Source organism: Cervus canadensis, chromosome 3 (genome assembly GCF_019320065.1).
Source record: "Cervus canadensis isolate Bull #8, Minnesota chromosome 3, ASM1932006v1, whole genome shotgun sequence".
NCBI lineage: Eukaryota > Metazoa > Chordata > Mammalia > Artiodactyla > Cervidae > Cervus > Cervus canadensis.
In genome coordinates, this window is record NC_057388.1 from 46,671,540 (window position 1) to 46,690,867 (window position 19,328).

Here is a 19,328-nt window from a genome sequence, read left to right on the forward strand (position 1 = left end):
CGGCTTATGGTCCAGGGCTCCTTCACCCACTTCATTCTGTCTCTTGTTTGTGACTCATTTGACAAGCCATGCCAAGGAGAAAATGCAAAATCTAATACATTTACCAGTAATTGAGAAACATCTTAGTGGCTTCCTCTTATCTTTTGACACTGAGGTCTTAAAGAACATTAAAAACCTAGTCCCATATCCACTCTTTAATCTTATCGCTAAGCCATTAATTGATTGAAAAAGTGTTCTCCAAAGTTCCAGACCTCTTGCTGGTGTTCTAAAGCCCTTCAGAGTGATTTATTACTCACAAGTGCTCATTTAAACAACATCATCCCAAGATCTGAGACCCCAAATAACTTACAGCACATATAGATAAATGGCATAGGATGCTAGGTTTTAATTTATTTTTATACATAATATAAAGAGATGACATATTGGAAATTATGATACTGATACTTGTCATATTTTTAATAGACACCTATTCAGTGAAAAAATTAACATTATCAGAAAACCACATACAAGGTGCATATGGGCATTTTCAAAGATATTATAAAAAATTTAGTTTAAAAGAAAATGGAAGTGGTCAAATAGTAGTTAGTTTCCATTTATAAAACAGAACATATGTGTCTGAGTTTCTAGGAAATATCATATCTGAAATCTCAGAATCACAAGAGTTCAGAGTCCTCCATAAATTCCCTAAGAAGTATCTCAGTGATTGACTGAATGTTGTCTTTCTTTTTTTTTTTTGAAGATTAAAAAAAATATATATATATGTTTATATATATTACAAGGTCCTTCCCATGTTTACTGTCCAAGAACAAAGGAATTCCCTTAATACAAACCCATCTAGATTCCTCCTTCAATTTATGTCCATTTTCTCTTGTTCTGTCTTCTGTGAATATGGGAAAAACAAGTCCAATATTCCCCTCATAAAACGTTTCCACTTACCTGAATATAGAAAGCAAGTTACTCAATCTTCCAATCTTATTTCCAGATCCTTTCATTCTTTCCTATAACATTTTCTTTCTATCTCTTTAATGACTTACGGATCTCTTTAGAGACCTTCCCAATTTCTCTACACACTAAATAAATGGAAACTGACAATGAGGAAGAACTATTTAAATAAGCAGATGATACCTCTTTCATTAACCTGATCCTCTACTGAAATAAATGTTGTCATAAAATGACATTTACAATACATTCTGTATTATAATCAATTGGTCGGAACTAGTACACCATTTATGGATCATTTGTAGATAATTTCAACAAAAGCTGTAATTTAAGGAGTGCTTCTTGTGTGGCAGGCACTGAATACTTTGCTACTGAATCCTGGCAACAACTCTAAGAGGTTGGTATTTTTATTCCCATTTTTCACAGGAACGGCATGGACTTGTCAGAGATCTTGATGATGATTCTTGAGCCAGTGCCTTACCACAGTGGACACGCATACATGTACGCAAGGCATGGTCCAGGTACGGCGGCTGCTGCAGGCTACCTTTCCTCGAACCAGACTCTGAGATGAGAATTTGGAAATTTCACTGGTGACTGCTGCTGGACTCCACACAAACGGGAGAGTGAAGAAAGCAGGTGAGGCAGTGGGAGAAGCCGGACTGCAGTCACAACAGAAGCCCCAGCTGACCCTACCGGCCCTACAGAGTTGTCCTGAAGTGGGGCAAGGGCCTCTGTGTCCCCAGGTTGACCAGCCACTGAATGGATGCTGCTGCCCCAGGGGCAATGGGCAGGCTCTTGAGTGAGGCAGCTCTCCTTAGCTGACAGCTAAGGGCAGTCACCAAGGAGGGATCCAGCTGTGAGCTTCCAGCTGTTAAGACTCCCAGAAGCTGGGGAAAGAGGATCTCAAGCCTGAAAGGGGCACGGCGTCTGGGCGACAGCACAGCTCTATTAGAGTGACTATTTTCGGATCTCTAACTCAGAATATGGTTCTGCATAATTGCTTATCGATTGGTAAGTTATAAAAAATCATGTAGCGTTCATGTCAAAGAAATCAAAAAAACAAATAAGGTGGAGGCAGGAAAGGAACTCCAAATACTTCTTTGGTTTCTGTGTAGGAAATACAAAATACCTCTTGTTTTTCTGTCGCTTTCTTCAGCTTTCTCTCTTTTTCTGCCTCTGCCCCTTTGCTGTGTCACATTCTCTGTGTGACACACATATACTAATATGATGACTGGAAACAAAACTGGAAGTTTTGATAGCAAAGAAGGGAAACAGAAGAGGAGAGAGAGTAATTTGAAATATTAATAACAGAGAATTATTGCCCAAGCAGATACTGCCATTTTAAATAGTTCGGTCAATGATAATACATGTGTCCTCTGAAGGAAAGATGTTACAAAGGATGAATAACCTCTGTTAGTGGCTCTGCATCCTCAATAATGTTTCTATCCTTAATCTTTTCTCATAGAATTTATTGTCTAAACTATATTAAAAAGACATAATTGCCTCAGGATGGTTCTTGCCAAAAGAAAATTACAAATACTTATACTATTGGTCATAAAAGAGGAAGTTCTGTCTCATTTTTCACTTTATAATGAGAACAATCAAACATGTTTTTAAAGTTTAAAATCAAAATTATGTATTATGTATTGTTCTCTATTTATCCATTATGGAGAAGCTTTTAAAAAGCTAGAAAGCCAACAACTAGCTGGAATGGCTTAGTAGGACATGAATTTGAAATAGATCCCCAGGGGATAATGAATCCAGCTTATATTGTGGGGAAATGTGAAGAGTATTAATTCATATTATGCTGCCTTGCTATTCTATTAACAAATGCAAAAAGAAATTCTCGCGGCAACGTTCTCATTTTAATGTGAGCAGCAAGATATTAGTACAGAAGCCAGAGTTCAAAAAGTTAATAATAAACCTGAGTCAAGAATGATTTTGAAAGGATTCAGATGACAAAAGGCAGTGGAGAGTGAAAATTCAAATGTAGCAGGACATTATCTGATTAGAAATCCACTGTTATTGTCCTCCACCAAAATGGCCCACAAACTGCTGATGCCTGTGACCTCTACAGTGGGATTGAATTTGGATCCAAAGCTGGTGGCTCAGCATTTCCTGTCCCCTCTCTTCTCAAAATCCCACACTACAAAAGGGCGTAGGGTAACACACTTTACTACTAAATATGATTTGAGCCTTTTGGAAGACTGCCCATTCAGAAGTGTCACCCTGGCAACTCACCGACAGCTTTCACTTTCTAAGAGTTTTCTCTAAACAACCTCCCTCCCGCAAAATTCTGTGCTCTACCCACAGGGCAGAAGAAGGGAAGTCTTGAATATTATTTCAAACTCTAAATACTTTTAAGTGGCGCCTCCAAAGCTAATATCAGTGCTATCCATTGTGCTTTGCTGGCATAATGATACTTGGAACAGTCATTCTGGAATCGAAGCAGGAAGCAGCCACCCAATACTGCTGTCCACAGTCAGACTGTTTAGTAGACCCTACCACCAAGCCCAACGACAGCAGTGAAAGCTGACCTGTCCCTTCCCAGACATCACATCATTCTGTGTTTACTGTCTGCAGAAGTCTCTACATCTCTCCATCTCTGTTCACATCATCATTTGGTCCAATGTGGCCACACTAGGCTGAGAGCAACATGCCAAGACACTGTCTTCCCAGGGCTCTTGCTTGTTACCAAATGAAGGGTGTGTGTGTACATGTGTGTGTGCATGCTAAATTGCTTCAGTCGCATCCAACTCTCTGCGACCCTACGGACTGTAACCCACCAGACTCATCTGTGGGATTCTCCAGGAAAGAGTACTGGAGTGGGTAGCCATATCCTCCTCCAGGGCATCTTTGCGACCCAGGGACCGAACCCAGCCCTGCATTGCAGGAAGATTCTTTACCGTCTGAGCTATCAGGGAAGCCCAGTGAAGGGTCATTTGCCTGCTTTTCAGTCCACAACCAATTGTCTCCACTTTTAGATCCATAAACACAAACTGTCAAGGGTCTCCTGTTTTGGAGATACCACATTTGTCTGTATCACAAAGACTATGAGTGAGACAGAAGGCAGAAAGAGACCAAAACGGGCAGACATATTTCTTGTGTCCGGCACACAAGCAAGTGGAAACTCCTTTCGCGACTGGCAGCCCTCAGGATGACTGAATCATGTTGTGTATCTGGACCCTGAAACAGCCCACTGGTTTCACAGCAATGACTGCCCGTTCTGTGAATTTCAGAGAACAATTCATTGTCCTTGAGACCACCTACAACTTGCATGCATGTGACGTCATTCTAAGTTACACCAACTCAGCATTTCCATGAATTCATTTTCTATACATAAAATTCACCAAGTCTTACAATGTTTTTGACCCAATCAGAAATAGCCTCTGCTTAAAAGTGTTGATTTTAAAATAAATGAAGAGTGTCTCTTTTTTTTAATGTATGGAAGTTGCCTTTTATTTTAAAAAGGGAAATAAAGCTGGAAAAAAATCAGATGTTTCAGGAAACTGGGTTGTATGGCCAGTGCTTGCCTTATTTGAATGTGCCTAGAATGTGCCTAGTATGCCTGTTGAAAGCACCTATTGGAAAAAATTGGCTTGATAATGGATTGAAATGACAGGTCTTTTTAAACTGGAATTTAAACACAGGTGGTTTTGATTCTCTTCCAGTCCTTCCTTTTAGCAGTGGAACCACAACAGAGAATGCTAAAAACAAATTTCATACTAAAAAAATTTTTAGGTGCAAAGATAAAAAAACAATAAAACGTTAATCAGAGCCCAAAGCAGTAAGGCAAAATCTGTTTGCTGAGCAGAGAGTGATTAACCAAAGCATATGCCATCAGTGTGAACTGATTTACTTAATTCAATTTCCTATTTTAAGACACATAGATAACATCACGGTTCAATAAAGATTTGGAATAAGAAGGAAAAAGCTCAAGTGGAAAGGACAGAATGCGTTTCAACTGGCCAGGGCTCTGGCTCCAGCTGTTAGCATTATGTACTTAATTCTGCTTCAAATTAATTCTCTTTTGTATAAAACTGAAAGTGACAGATTAATTGATCTTGAAAGTTTCTGGAAGGATGCTAGAGAAGTGAACTAGAAAGAGTAAAAAAGGAGCATTCTGTAATATTCCAACAGATCTTAAGAAAAAAAAATCAGTAAGTTCATTACGACCATGGTAATCAAATAAAATTCACTCAAAATAGTACTATTGTAAGTATTATTTGAATTTAAAATTTTTACCCATGACATTCCCTCAAAGAAGGCTCTGCGTAATGATTTTCAGAAGTCTGACTTGGGTAGGCTTGACCTCAAACAGTGCAGCCTCTGTTATAACAGTCTTCCTTAATGAAATTCTGGGTTGATTCTGGGAAGACCCAAGGGAGGGACCCTGGCACCACCCCACAGAAGACTGCAAAAAAGATGCTGCTTAGTCTCCCACATGCAAGACTCAGACCCTGGATAGAGCAATAAAAGGGAGGAATTGATAAGAAATCTCGATTTATACAGGGGGAAAAAAAAAAAACACAACACTATACTTTGGAAAGCAAAGTACTTTTAAATAACTTCTATAGCCACTGTGAATTAAAATGGAGACTGGCACTTACAATTCTACAACATTTTAGGGTTTCATGGGTTTTTAAAATACTAGGTGGAATTTTCTTTCATCAAATTCAAAAGGTCACAACAATGGTCATGAGGTAAAATCCCAATTTATTATGCCAAGAAAACAGGACCAACAAGAATAGATACAAATGAAATGACAGGTAATGGCAAAATAAAATGGAAATTGAGAATGTGGTGACTTGTGCTTTAAGTATACAAATAAATGATAGTGGAGGCTTAAGTACAATATAAAATTTATATTTTAAAAAAGATTTTTAACTATTGCCTGTAACTCCCAAATCAACATTGCTAGTCCTCAGCCCTGCCCTAACCACCACACTTACATGTCCAACTAGCTGGGAGCCATTTTGACCTACACGTCCCAAATACACCTCAAAGTCCTCTCCTCCCCGCCACCAAGTCCACTTCCCTGTTAATTCTCTTGATGACATCATCACGCTTTCCGTCACTCAAGTCAGAAACCTGACAATCCCAAGTCCTAATGTTTTCTCACTTCCAATGTTCAAGCTATCACAAAATTCAGAATATTCTAGTTGTCTAAAATTTCTTTCTCTGTTCCTCACTCAGTTCAGTTCAGTTCAGCCGCTCAGTCCTGTCCGACTCTATGTGACCCCATGGACTGAGGCACACCAGGCTTCCCTGTCCACCACCAACTCCTGGAGCTTGCTCAAACTCATGTCCATTGAGTCGGTGATGCCATCCAACCATCTAATCCTCTGTCGTCCCCTTCTCCTCCTGCCTTTAATCTTTTCAGGCTTCACGGTCTTTTCTAATGAGTCAGTTCTGCGAATCAGGTGGTAAAACTATTGGAGCTTCAGCATCAGCCCTTCCAATGAATATTCAAAGTTGATTTCCTTTAGGATTGACTGGTGTGATCTCCTTGCAGTCCAAGGGACTCTCAACAGTCTTCTCCAACACCACAGTTCAAAAGCATCAATTTTTTGGTGTTCTCTGCTTCTACCCTAATTATAGTCCTTCCATCTCTTCCCCAGATCATTACAAATCTTCCTCCTTCAATCTCGTTCACCTGTAACTCTTCCTCTAACTTTCTTCAGGTTAACACATCTAAAAGGCCAATGACTGCCACCTTAAAATCCCTCAGCAGAAAAGGGAACCCCCTTACACTTTTGGTTGGAATTTAAACTGGTGCAGCCACAATGGAGAACAGTACAGAGGTTCCTTAAAAAACTAAAATACAATTACCATATGATCTTACAATTCCACTCCTGAGAAAACTGTAATTCAAAAAGATACATGATACATGAACTGCAGCGTTCATAGCAGCACTACTTGCAACAGCCAAGACATGGAAACAACTTAAATGTACATCAATAGGTGAATGGATAAAGATGTGGTGTGTGTGTACACACACACAATGGAATATTTATTACTCAGCCATAAAAAAGAATGAAATAAGGCCATTTGCAGCAACATGGATGAATTCAGAAGTTATCATACTAAATGAAGTCAGACAGAAGACAAATATGATATCACTTATTTGTGGAATCTGAAAAAATGATACAAATGAATTTATTTACAAAACAGAAATAGAATCACACAGGTAGAAAATAATCTAATAGTTATCAAAGGGGAATGGGGCTAGGGGAGTGATGAATGAGGAGTTTGGGATAATAAGGTCCTACTGTATAGCACAGGGAACTATATTCAATATCTTATAATAAACTATAATGGAAAAGAATCTGAAAAAGAATATATCACTTTTCTGTACACCAGAAACTAAGACAACACTGTAAATCAATCATACTTCAATTAAAAAAAAAAACAACCTTCAGTGCTTACAAACACACACACACATACACCCCCCATACCTATGGGTCAATAATCCTGAATGACTTATTACTTCTGTATGTGAGTTTTACACAACTATCTCACCACCACTGCAATGGACTCCTCCACCCCACCCTGCTCTTTACCAGCCTAACTCCTATTCATCTTTCAAGGGCCATTTCAGGGGTTACCTCCTCCAGGAAGCCTGCTTTTACACATACAATCTTCTGGCTCCAGGCTACATTTGATGCCTTTTTTAATCCTTAGTGCATTCTCAATATACTTAAGATCACATTGGAGAGGATCATATTTACTTATGTGACTGTTCTGAATTTGACAGATATTCCTTGAAGGGAAGGACTTTACTTCTTAAGATCCTCGCAAAGTATACTGAACTGAAATAAAAATGAATCACACTATGGAAGAAAACAGATTGGAAGTTATGAGAGTAATCTGGAGGATTATAAGTGTTTGGAAATAGTGACTACTTTTCTTACTTATGCAAATAATACTTCATGGTTTACATAAGTTATATTGTTTGATTCTTAAAATAATCCTAGAAGGCAGGGTAAGAGAAATGAAGGCTGAGAGAGACCTTAAATGCATAAGAAATTTCTGAGAAGAGAAATGTTACTGATTTTTTTAAGGGGTGTGTGTATGTATGTGTATGTTTAAATAAGTCTTCATAGATCGTCGTTTCACAGATCTACACTTCAGATAAATTCCTATTTGGTCAAAATAGCCAACTGATATCCTTCGTGACTACTATAAAATCTCCTGAAAAAGAAAAACTCTCAGTTCTTTAAAGAGAATTTTCAGTAATGTAGCCCCCTATTCACTCTTCCAGAAAGCAGATCTTGAAGACAGAACAGCTCAATTAGATTTCTAAAGACAAAGAGAAAACAGTTTCATTCTCACCTTCAAAGATCCACCAGGCCAGGAACCTCCCAAAAATTTCCTTGATTCTGGAAGCCGTTCTTTTCCCAGGATGCCAACTCCTGAGAGCAGATGTGGTTAAAGTCTTCGGCACACAAGTGTGGAGTATCACAAAGGTTCCTGAAAACAAAACAATCACAGAACAGTGTAAACTGTTTGGGGTTAGCTAATTCTATTAAGCTTTCAGCTATCCTACTAAAATTGACGAGGGGAACTTAATACGTATTAAATCCCATGATGAATTTTAACCAAGCATTACAGTAGTTAAGGACATCAGTGTCTAAGAAACTTCAAGCAATTTCATGGCAACAGGTAATTTAAAAAAGGTAACACAATTCCAATTACATTTTGGTATATGATAGAAGTCTGAATGAGCCCTCAATAGCAGGAAACAACTGCTCACAAAAATCAAAGAGCAAAAAAAGGCACTTGATCTAATTTTACTCTAATACTTCATGGGAATACAGAGTGCTGTAGAATCACATCAACACACAGGTAGAGGCTAGGGAAATCTAATACAAGCTGCAAAGAACAAACAATGAAGAACTAAGAATTTGATCAAGGTTGATGATCTCAGTGAGGAACACAGACATGCAATTACATTTTGGAGGTCGCTTTGAAGGCAGTGAGAAAGGAGGTATCTGGGAAGGAAGGTTTCAGAACACATCATTGTAAGAAAACAAGCATAAGGTTAAGGAAGAACACCATAGAATGAAACCTTACTTAAAAGGAAGCCAACTAACAGAAGTGTTCGAATAATGTGTTTATTTAATAACTCATTCTTATGAGAAAGTGTGAAAAAAAAAACACTGCAAAAATGTTCAGAAAATCTCTTTCAAAACAGAACTTGGGGACAGTGTACAGGGAAAAAAGAGAAGCCGGGAGTCTAGACCTGCCTTTACCATTAATAGTCTGACCTTGGGCTTGCTAAGTGTTTCTCAAGCTTGCAGGCACATTTGCACCAGTGGGAGAGGTTTTACAAAATGTCAGTGGCTAGGCCCCATGTGGCCAAATACATGCCTGACCAATTACCAATATATCAGATCAAGTGGGACAGAACCCAAGCACAAGCATTTTTTTGAAGGAGAGAAAGTCAGAGGAGACATTCTTCAATGATTCATCCAGGGCTAAGAGTCCCATCTTCTCTACATAATTCGCATCTGATCTCTAAAACAAATACAGTTTAATAGTATCCAAAACTTCCAAACTCTATAAAATTTAATAGTTCTCCTTTTCAAATTATAGTTTTCTCCGTATATGTGCCCAGGAGTGGGATTGCTGGATCATATGATAGCTCTATTTTTCATTTTTTTGAGGAACCTCCACACTGTTCTCCACAGAGGCTACACCAATCTGCATTCCCACCAACAGTGTAGGAAGGTTCCCTTTGCTCCAGACCCTCCAGCATTTATTACTTGTAGACTTTTAAATGATGGCCATTCTGACCAGTTGAGGTGATACCTCACTGTAGTTTTGATTCACATTTCTCTAATAGCGATGTTGAGAATTTTTTCATGTGCCTATTAATAGCCAAAACACAGAAATAACCTAAAAGTCCATCAACAAATGAATAGATAAAGAAGATGTGGTGTCCTTATATTATGGAATATACTCAGCCATAAAAAAGAATGAAATAACATCATCTGCAGCAACATAGATAGACCTAGAGATCACACTAAGTGAAGAACACCAAAGACAAACATCATATGATATTGCTTATATGTGGAGTCTAAAAATGATAAAAATGAACTTAGTCACAAAACAGAAACTGATTCACAGATATAAAAAAACAAACTTATGGTTACCAAATGGAAAAGTAGGGGGATAAATTAGGAGGTTGAGACTAATATATACATACTGCTGCTGCTGCTGCTAAGTCACCTCAGTCGTGTCCAACTCTATGCGACCCCATAGACGGCAGCCCACCAGGCTCTGCTGTCCCTGGGATTCTCCAGGCAAGAACACTGGAGTGGGTTGCCATTTCCTTCTCCAATGCATGAAAGTGAAAAGTGAAAGTGAAGACGCTCAGTCGTGTCCTACTCTTAGCGACCCCATGGACCGCAGCCTACCAGGCTCCTCCGTCTATGGGATTGTCCAGGCAAGGGTACTGGAGAGGGGAGCCATTGCCTTCTCCATATATACATGCTACTATATATAAAATAGATAACCAACAAAGACCTACTTTGTAGCACAGGGAACAGTACTCAATATTTTGTAATAATCTATAAGGAAAAAGAATCTGAAAAAGAATAGATATATATATAACTGAAATCTTTAGTTGAAACTAACACAACATTGTAAATCAACTTTATGTTGATTAAAAATAAATAAATAGTTCCCTAATTTTCAAGAGGAGGAAACTAGGACTCCGAGAGGTACACAGACTTATATGAGGTCCAAGCAAAGGATTGAGACCAGGATGGACTCGAGTCTTCCAAGGAGGATAAAAGCAGATCATGAGCTGGGGCCTGACCCTATTTCAGGCTGGGCTAGGTAGGACAGATCCACATGGATTCACACCATTAACAGGGCCTGATGCTACTGACTTTCTGGGAAGAGGCAAGCATAACCTCAGGATTCCCACCCCTTAAGGAGTAATGAAGATAAAAATAATCCTAAGAGCTAAATTTCTGAGTACTCTGTAAGAGCCCGACATTGTGCTAAGTGCTTTAATCCTCACAAGAACGCTCTGTCCTAAGGGCTATTATTATCCCTGATTTACAAATGAGGAAACTGAAGTTGAGAGTGCTTTGTCTTGCCTCCAAAATGGTGGAAGTGGAATTTTAACAAAGCTGTATTTTTTTCCCCAACCATGTATTGCCTGTAGAGAATGCAATAAACAGGCAGCTGGAGGCAAGGCTACTCTGCCCTGTATCTGCCCAGCCCTATTTTTTTTTTTTTCTTTTTTGCACAAAGCACTCTCACGTTGGAAAAAGGAAACAGAAGCACCCGGGAGTCTTCTCAGTGCTTTCAGATTTTCTCCAATTAAATAACTAACTATTGTTGTTTGGGAAAAGATGAACATTGTATGGAATACTTTTTCTTCTCCCTTCATAACACATACACACACACTTCCAAATTAGTAGAATTTAAATAGTGAGATTTAAAGACACTACTTTGGAGACTTCAGCTCAGACAAGTGTCAGAAGAGTCACCACTGAAATCTGTCCTAAATGATTCAGTCCATCATGACATGTGAATTTTAAAGCTTAACTGAAATTTCTGGAAGGTCATTTACAATTCCTTAGGAAAAAAATGTCTGAAACACTCTTAAACTCATCTTCAAAATCTTAGAGAAGTATCTTTGTTGCAGTTTGCTGGTCCGGTACATTTACATTATGTAAATGATTTCCTTTCTTCAAATAGCTACTGACTATAATAAAATTAAGTTATAAATATTCCAATATGAAATATATTTTATTTAAGAGGCTAATGCAAAGCATTACTGCTTCTGACACCTTAGGCATCTCATAATTATACTGTGGCAGAAATCATCTTCACAGCTCATTTTAAAAATAATGTGAAAAGACGGTTTTCATTAAGACACTTCTGGGAAGAAATAAAAGAATGACAGTAAAAATGAAAACATAATTTCGCAAACTGGAAGGGGCCTGGAAGGTGTATCTAACCATCCATCTGCCCACAACCTATTCCATTTTCAGGGTACTCTGTACAGAGTTGAATCTCTCTTCTCATAGCTTTCACTCTTTGATCCCAGATCTGGCTACTCGATATAGATCCAGATTCACATCCTAGTGTAAACCTTCCCAACCACAGCCCACTGTTCAGAAAAGCAGGGATCAACTGCTGATTTAGTAGAGGTGGCCACTGATAGGACCAGGGGAAGCACCTGACTCCAGGGCATTCTCAGAGGCTGGAAGATGACCCATGAGGTTGCCTTGTGCCAAAGCCTCTGCCCTAGTATGTGCTAAGTCACTGCAGTCATGTCTGACCCTTTGCAACCCAATGGACTGTAGCCCAACAGGCTCCTCTGTCTATGGAATTCTCCAGGCAAGAATACTGGGGTGGGTTGCCAAGACCTCCTCTAGGGGATCTTCCCCACCCAGGGATTGAACCTGCATCTCTTAGGTGTCCTGCATTGGCAGGCAGGTTCTTTATCACTAGCGCCACCTTGGAGAAAAAAATGATAATCAGCCAAGTCAACCAAATCAGCTCTCTCTGGGACCTGGACCAGACACTAGGAGTCAGATGAGAACCTACTGAATATGCAGAGGTAAGCAGTAAGAGCAGAGAGATGACGAGAGAGAAGACTCATTCCCTGAAGTAGCATCCAACCCTAATAACCTCCCACTTTTCAGATCCAGATGGGCATCAGTCCTTCCTCCTATGGGTGTCCTGAGTGAGTCTCTGTTCTCTACAGCTCCAGATGCCCAGTGCATATTGAGTAAAGTTATGCCACCTCAATTACCAGCTGTTCATAGAGCTACATATCAGGTTGACAGCAGCTCCATTATTTTTTGTAGGTATTTTTGCTAGACCCAAGAGGAGGTTTTATTTTCACCCCACTAATATTTCAGTTTTTGAGAATGGAGTTTATCATTACAACTTGCCAAAAACATTTGACATCTCAATTCTGCCCTCTCAAAATAAGCATTATGCCTTTCACCTCCGTGTCATCTACAGATTAGACAAGCATGCCATGTAGAATGCTGTTCATGTGATGATACAACACAGAATGGGACACTATTTCACAGAGCCAATAGTGGTATAAAAAATAGTGAAAATCAAACTGTCAATAAATTAAAATGAATTAATTTTAGCCTCTAGGTCATTCTTTAATTTTAATCATTAGCAGTTCTCCAAATTGACTGCAAATCATCATGAAGATATAAATAGCTACATAAACTGACATGACCAAGCAGTTGATTTTGCTAGATAAAGGTTTTAACATTTATTTGGTAGAGACTGCAAAACCCAGAAGAATTAGGCTTCAGCATCATTAGGGAAAATTAGGCCATAGCTGAGATAACTGGCAACATGAACTTTGTGGTTAGAGTAATTACCTGTGCAGCAGACCAAGAAGTTATATTTGAGAAACATATTGCAAAAACAGTCAAGCTCGCATCATCCTTCCCTGAAGCAATCATGAAAATTAGCAGAATCTGTCATTGTAGGTCATCTGGTATACCCTGACAGTGAAATTGTTCTCCAAAGATCTGTTACTTTGTCTAACTTTGCTTTCAGTAGGTCACATGGGATTTCTCCTTACAGTAAAAAAAAGAAAAAAGAAAAAAAGAAAAAAAAACCCACATAAAAGGGCTTTTTAAGTCCCTCTGTCTACTTTCCTTAGTTTTTCTGTCTCCTCCTTGACTGTCAGGCGGTCAAGCTGTAATTTCTCACGGTGGTGGGTGTGCCTGCCCAAGCAACTAAGGCCATCCTCTGGGCTCTAAAGGGATACTTCTGGTCTTCCTAGGGTTGAATTTGTATAAAAGAAGACCAGGGAGAGGGGCTGATGGATCAGTCTTAAAGAACATATGTAAGTGCATCTCTTCAAGAGATGGGAATACCAGACCACCTTACCTGCCTCTTGAGAAACCTGTATGCAGGTCAGGAAGCAACAGTTAGAACTGGACATGGAACAATGGACTGGTTCCAGATTGGGACAGAAGAATGTCAGGGCTGTATACTGTCACCCTGCTTATTTAACTTATATGCAGAGTACATCACATGAAATGAAATGCTGGGTTAGATGAAGCACAAGTTGGAATCAAGATTGCCAGGAGAAATATCAATAACCTCAGATACGCAGATGACACCACTCTTATGGCAGAAAGTGAAGAGGAACTAAAGACCCTCTTGATGAAAGTGAAAGAGGAGAGTGAAAAAGCTGGCTTAAAACTCAACATTCAGAAAACTACGATCATGGCCTCTGGTCCCATCACTTCATGGCAAATAGATGGGGAAACAATGGAAAGAGTGACAGACTTTATTTTCTTGGGCTCAAAAATCACTGTAGATGGTGACTGCAGCCATGAAACTAAAAGTCGCTTGCTTCTTGGAAGAAAAGCTATGACAAACCTAGACAGTGTATTAAAAAGCAGAGACATCACTTTGCCAACCAAGGTCCATCTATGTCAAAGCTATGGTTTTTCCAGTAGTCATGTATGAATGTGAGAGTTGGACCATAAAGAAAGCTGAGCACTGAAGAATTGATGCTTTTGAACTGTGGTATTCGAAAAGACTCTTGAGAGCCCCTTGGACTGCAAGGAGATCAAACGAGTCAATCCTAAAGGAAATCAACCTTGAATATTCATTGGAAGGACTGATGCTGAAGCTGAAGATCCAATACTTTGGCCACCTGATGCAAAGAACTGACTCATTGGAAAAGACCCTGATGCTGGGAAAGATTGAAGGCAGGAGGAGAAGAGAACAACAGAGGATGAGATAGTTGGATGGCATCACCAACTCGATGGACATGAGTTTGAGCAAGTTCCTGAAGTTGGTGATGGACAGCGAAGCCTGGTGTACTACAGTCAACAGGGTCCCAAAGAGTTGGACATGACTGAGCAACTGAACTGAACTGATATGCATGTATAGATCTCATGCCGTGTCTCTTGGCCACACAGAGGTCCTCTTGGTGTGTTTTTTTCTCAGTTGTGTTGAGCTGTTAAACTGTTCATTCAGCAATCACTGTTCAGGTCCACCAGCGGCCAGGTCCTAGCCCTGGGAGCCACAAGAAACACAAAGGTGACTAAGTCATGGCGGCATCTACTGCAAGGCGGAGATGAGAGATCCTAACACCATCTTGGGCTGTATGGCATTTTTGTGATATTTTTCATAGAAGTAATTGCACTTAATTCAGAAAAATAAGTATTCTACTTGACATTTTACAGATAAAAATAAACTAAGAGCAAGGTTACTTCTCAATGATTCACCCCAGTCAGTAAGTGGCAAAGCCAGGACACCAAAAGCAAATCATGTGATTCTTAAGTCATGTTAGTTCCACCAACATGGAAGCGATCATGGTTTATGTGGATAACACAACTACCTAGCAACACATATTGTGTGCTTACTCCATATTGGGTACTTTTGTCACTGGCTGGCAGATATTTGATCTTCTTGGGAACTTTACGAGGAGGGAGGTCTTATTCTCCCCAGAGGAGAAAACTGAGACACAGAAAGCGGTCTAATGGCCCAAGGCTGTATGGCCAGTTGGTGGCAGAAAGAGATAAACACCATGAGAATGGTGCCACCCAGGAGAAATGTGGCGAGAAGTCACTGGATCTGTTGCTAGGAAGAACGCTAAGAAAGTTTTGGAACGTTTTCGAGTATTTCCAGAACAGTGAGACTTTTCTTCTCTTGTAAATCCTGTGAGAAGACACTGGCATCGGAGACGAGAAAAAGATGGCAAATCCCAGAGAAGAAGAAAGTGCGATGCTCCCCCTCCCCCGCCATGGCTGAGGATGTGTGAGAGGCCTGCCGGGCACGGATAGCGTCCGGCATAGGAATGCCATCTGCCATTTGAATACATGCTGTGGATATTTTCAGTGATTTCAGATGCTTTGGACAGATCACACGGCTTGAGCAAAGCGGAGAGAGGAGACCCTTGGCATTTGCGGCCTCCTGTTTGTGCTGGTGATCCTACAGTGACTGCCTGGGAGGCTCGCGTGCTGGCAGTCTGCTGGGATACCAGTTTGCATCACACACATTTGCTGGCAGCTCCACACTCACTCCTCAGCGTGGTTTCTTTATTCTGAACCTGTGCTCAGGTAGGAAAGGAAGGAGCCAATCAGAAAAGAAGTGCTTCAGCCTTCAATGAGTGATTGTCAAGAGCCAGACGTAGGCTAAGGGCCTCCCTGACAATACTTCTCTTAACCCTATAAGTAGTTCCGTAAGACAGCCGTTGGCAGAACAGCTGTCTACATGGGCAAACTGTGGCCTTTTAAATGATGACCATTCTGAGCAGTGTGAGATGGAACCCCACTGCGGTTCTGATTTGCATTTCTCTAATAATTAACGACCTTAAGCATCTTGTCACATGCCTATTGGCCATCTGTATGTCTTCTACTTGGAGAAATGTCTATTGAGGTCTTCTGGCCATTTTTTTTTACTGGGTTGCTTATGTTTCTGTTATTGAGTTGTATGAGCTCCTATATCCTTGAATTTGTGCCCAGAAGTTTCAGAATCAGTTTCAACACAGTCTGCTATGTCCCTCAGAATTCAGAGGTAGAGGGAGGAATGTGTCAAAGGCCAGAATATACCTGGGGCAGTGCTGGGGATGTTTGTAGCTGACATGAATACTGTGAACGGCATATCAAGGGTCTGGGGCTTCCAGAGGAGGGAAAATGTGCTTCTGGCTGGAATCAGGCAGTAAACACTGACAATCTCACGGAGACCTGGCAGTGAAAGAGAAGAGGGAAAGAGAATGGCACCTCTAGGGAGAAGCAGAGATAAGAAGTGGATTTCAGCCAGAGGAGATTCGAGCCCACTAATAGGCTGAGGAGACATGTAATAAAGACAAACAGAGAGAGAATGAAGCTGCAAGTGGCAAAAACTGGACAGAGTCAAGGCCAAGAGTAGTGGGCTGGTGGTCAGGGACAATTGCTCCTTTGAAGAAAAGCTGTGACAGCCCTAGACAGCATATTAAAAAGCAGAGGCATCACTTTGCTGACAAAGGTCCATACAGGCAAAGCTATGGTTTTTCCAGTAGTCACATATGGACGTGAGAGTTGAACCATAAAGAAGGCTGAGCTCCAAAGAATCGATGCTTTCAAACTGTGGTGTTGGAGAAGACTCTTGAGAGTCCCTTGGATAGCAAGGAGATCAAACCAGTCAATCCTAAAGGAAGCTGCCCCTGAATATTCACTGGGAGAACTGATGCTGAAGCTGAAACTGCAACACTTTGGCCGCCTGATGCAAAGAGCGGATTCATTGGAAAAGACCCTGATGCTGGGAAAGATGGAGGGCAGGAGGAGAAGGGGGCAACAGAGGATAGGATGGGTGGATGGCATCATCCACTCAATGGACATAAGTGTGAGCAGACTCCAGGAGATAGTGAAGGGCAGGGAAGCCTGGCATACTGCAGCCTATGGGGTCACGAAGAGTTGGACATGACTTAGTGATTCAACAACAAGAGGTGCATACACTGATTTCATGTCTCCTTCCTTGTTGAAGAGAACACTCCTCGGATTGATGGGCCTTGGAAACAAATTTTCCAAAAACAATGTGATAAGCCCATATGCAGAAGCCTGCTAATGTGCATACTGCCCTACCTTCTTGCTCAACAACATTTGGAGTCAGTCAAAACGAAATGAAATGCCAACACACTTCAACAGGAATACACATGCTTTGCAACCTTGAACTTGAGTTTAATAGAATAAATAAACAAATCTGCTTGGATGTCTGAGAACCAACTGAACTAGTTCCAACTTGACCAGGGGTTTATTTTGCTGAAATCCTGTCATTTATGCAAACTGCGTAACAAACAGGGAGTGAGGGCCCGCCTACCGGCAATTCACACTATTTCCAAGCTGGAATGCTAATGGTTTTTATTTTCAGTCCTCATTTTGAGTGGACTGTTTTATTTTACTGGGGAGAACTTTTACAGGTGATTTTTAATAGCACTGCTTTTTTTCTGATAAAAAAAGTTTTTTCATTTTTCAAAATATGAAAAAGTAAATGTTAAAAAATTAAAACCAAATGTTATCTTCTATCCCCAGAAATTTAAAAACTGTCAATGTTTAGGTGTATGTCTTCCAAGTGTTCTATTTTTCCTGAATGTATGTGTGCATATACATTTTTCAAAATAGAAGTGGAATCATATAGGATGCACTGATTTAGTAACTCACTGTTCTCACCTAATAGAAGATGACCATAGTCTACAAAGTAATTTAACGTCTGCATAATATTCTAGCATGTAAAGAAATCATTTTCATTTAACCAACTTCCAAATATTGGCCATTAAAGCTATTCTATTTGGCTGACTTTTAAAAATCATATTCTAGAGAGATACTATTTTACTAGTAATGGCTGAAAAACAGTGACATTCTTACACAGTTGACACATGGAGCATTATTAAGTTAAAAATTCCATTTCCCTCATCAGGATTTTGATCAGATGAACTGAGACGGTTTCAGGCTGGGTGCCTGCTTGGAGCAGTGGCAGCCCACGTTTCCACTTGGGTCCCCAATCAGGTCCCACCTGACTCCCACCATCCCCATCATGGCCCTGCCTTTGCCAGATTTTCTTAAATCTGCAGTTTGGCAATGAGTGGTGCTCGCTTCCATGTGATCAGAGGCACTGGCTGACTCAGATTACTGTTAAATCTTGACTTTTCCAGTGTACATATCAGAGCAGAAAAGATGAACACATGAGTCCCCAACCCAGACTGTATAGAAACAGTCCTTTGTGGGCCAGAAAGAAAGTTTAAGAGAAACACACTGATAGCCTGACAGAAAAAATAATGTTTCTTCTTAATGCGGTCAGATTAGGCCTCAAAAAGAGATATTATGTCTCAAAAAAAAAAAAAGGCTGGGTTGTGAAATGATAAATAACTCTTCTCATTGATGTTACTATTATTAAATATTAGATGAGACTAGCTATAACAGCTCAGGATTCCAAGGCTCATTTGCAGCTCCCTCCCCCTCCACTGGCACTGAGGAATCCATAGATGATGTGTTTACTACCGTGACTGTGGCTATAGTTTCACACATGCCCACACATGGCAAAACTGATCAGATTTCATCATGAGTATGTGCAGTTTGTTGTTATGTGAACTGGACTTCAATAAAGCTGTTAAAAAATTAAGACCTCAGGTGCCCCAAATCCACACCTGAGATGCTGATTTAACTGGTCTTAAGCAGATATGCAGATGACACCACCCTTATGGCAGAAAGTGAAGAGGAACTAAAAAGCCTCTTGATGAAAGGGGAGAGTGAAAAAGTTGGCTTAAAGCTTAACATTCAGAAAACTAAGATCATGACATCCAGTCCCATCACTTCATGGCAAATAGATGGGGAAACAGTGGAAACAGTGTCAGACTTTATTTTTGGGGGCTCCAAAATCACTGCAGATGG

At 40.2% G+C, this 19,328-nt stretch overlaps 1 protein-coding gene across 29 annotated transcripts in view; it reads right to left on the reverse strand.

Annotated features, from left to right (window-relative positions):
• The window catches only part of NRCAM (neuronal cell adhesion molecule), a 331,138-nt gene that overhangs the window by 250,658 nt on the left and 61,152 nt on the right, over window positions 1–19,328 (reverse strand). For all 29 annotated transcript variants that reach the window (XM_043463091.1, XM_043463063.1, XM_043463074.1 and 26 more), the window contains exon 2: window positions 8,275–8,412. The gene's annotated coding sequence lies outside the window, so the exon portion shown is untranslated. The remainder of the gene's footprint in view (window positions 1–8,274; window positions 8,413–19,328) is intronic.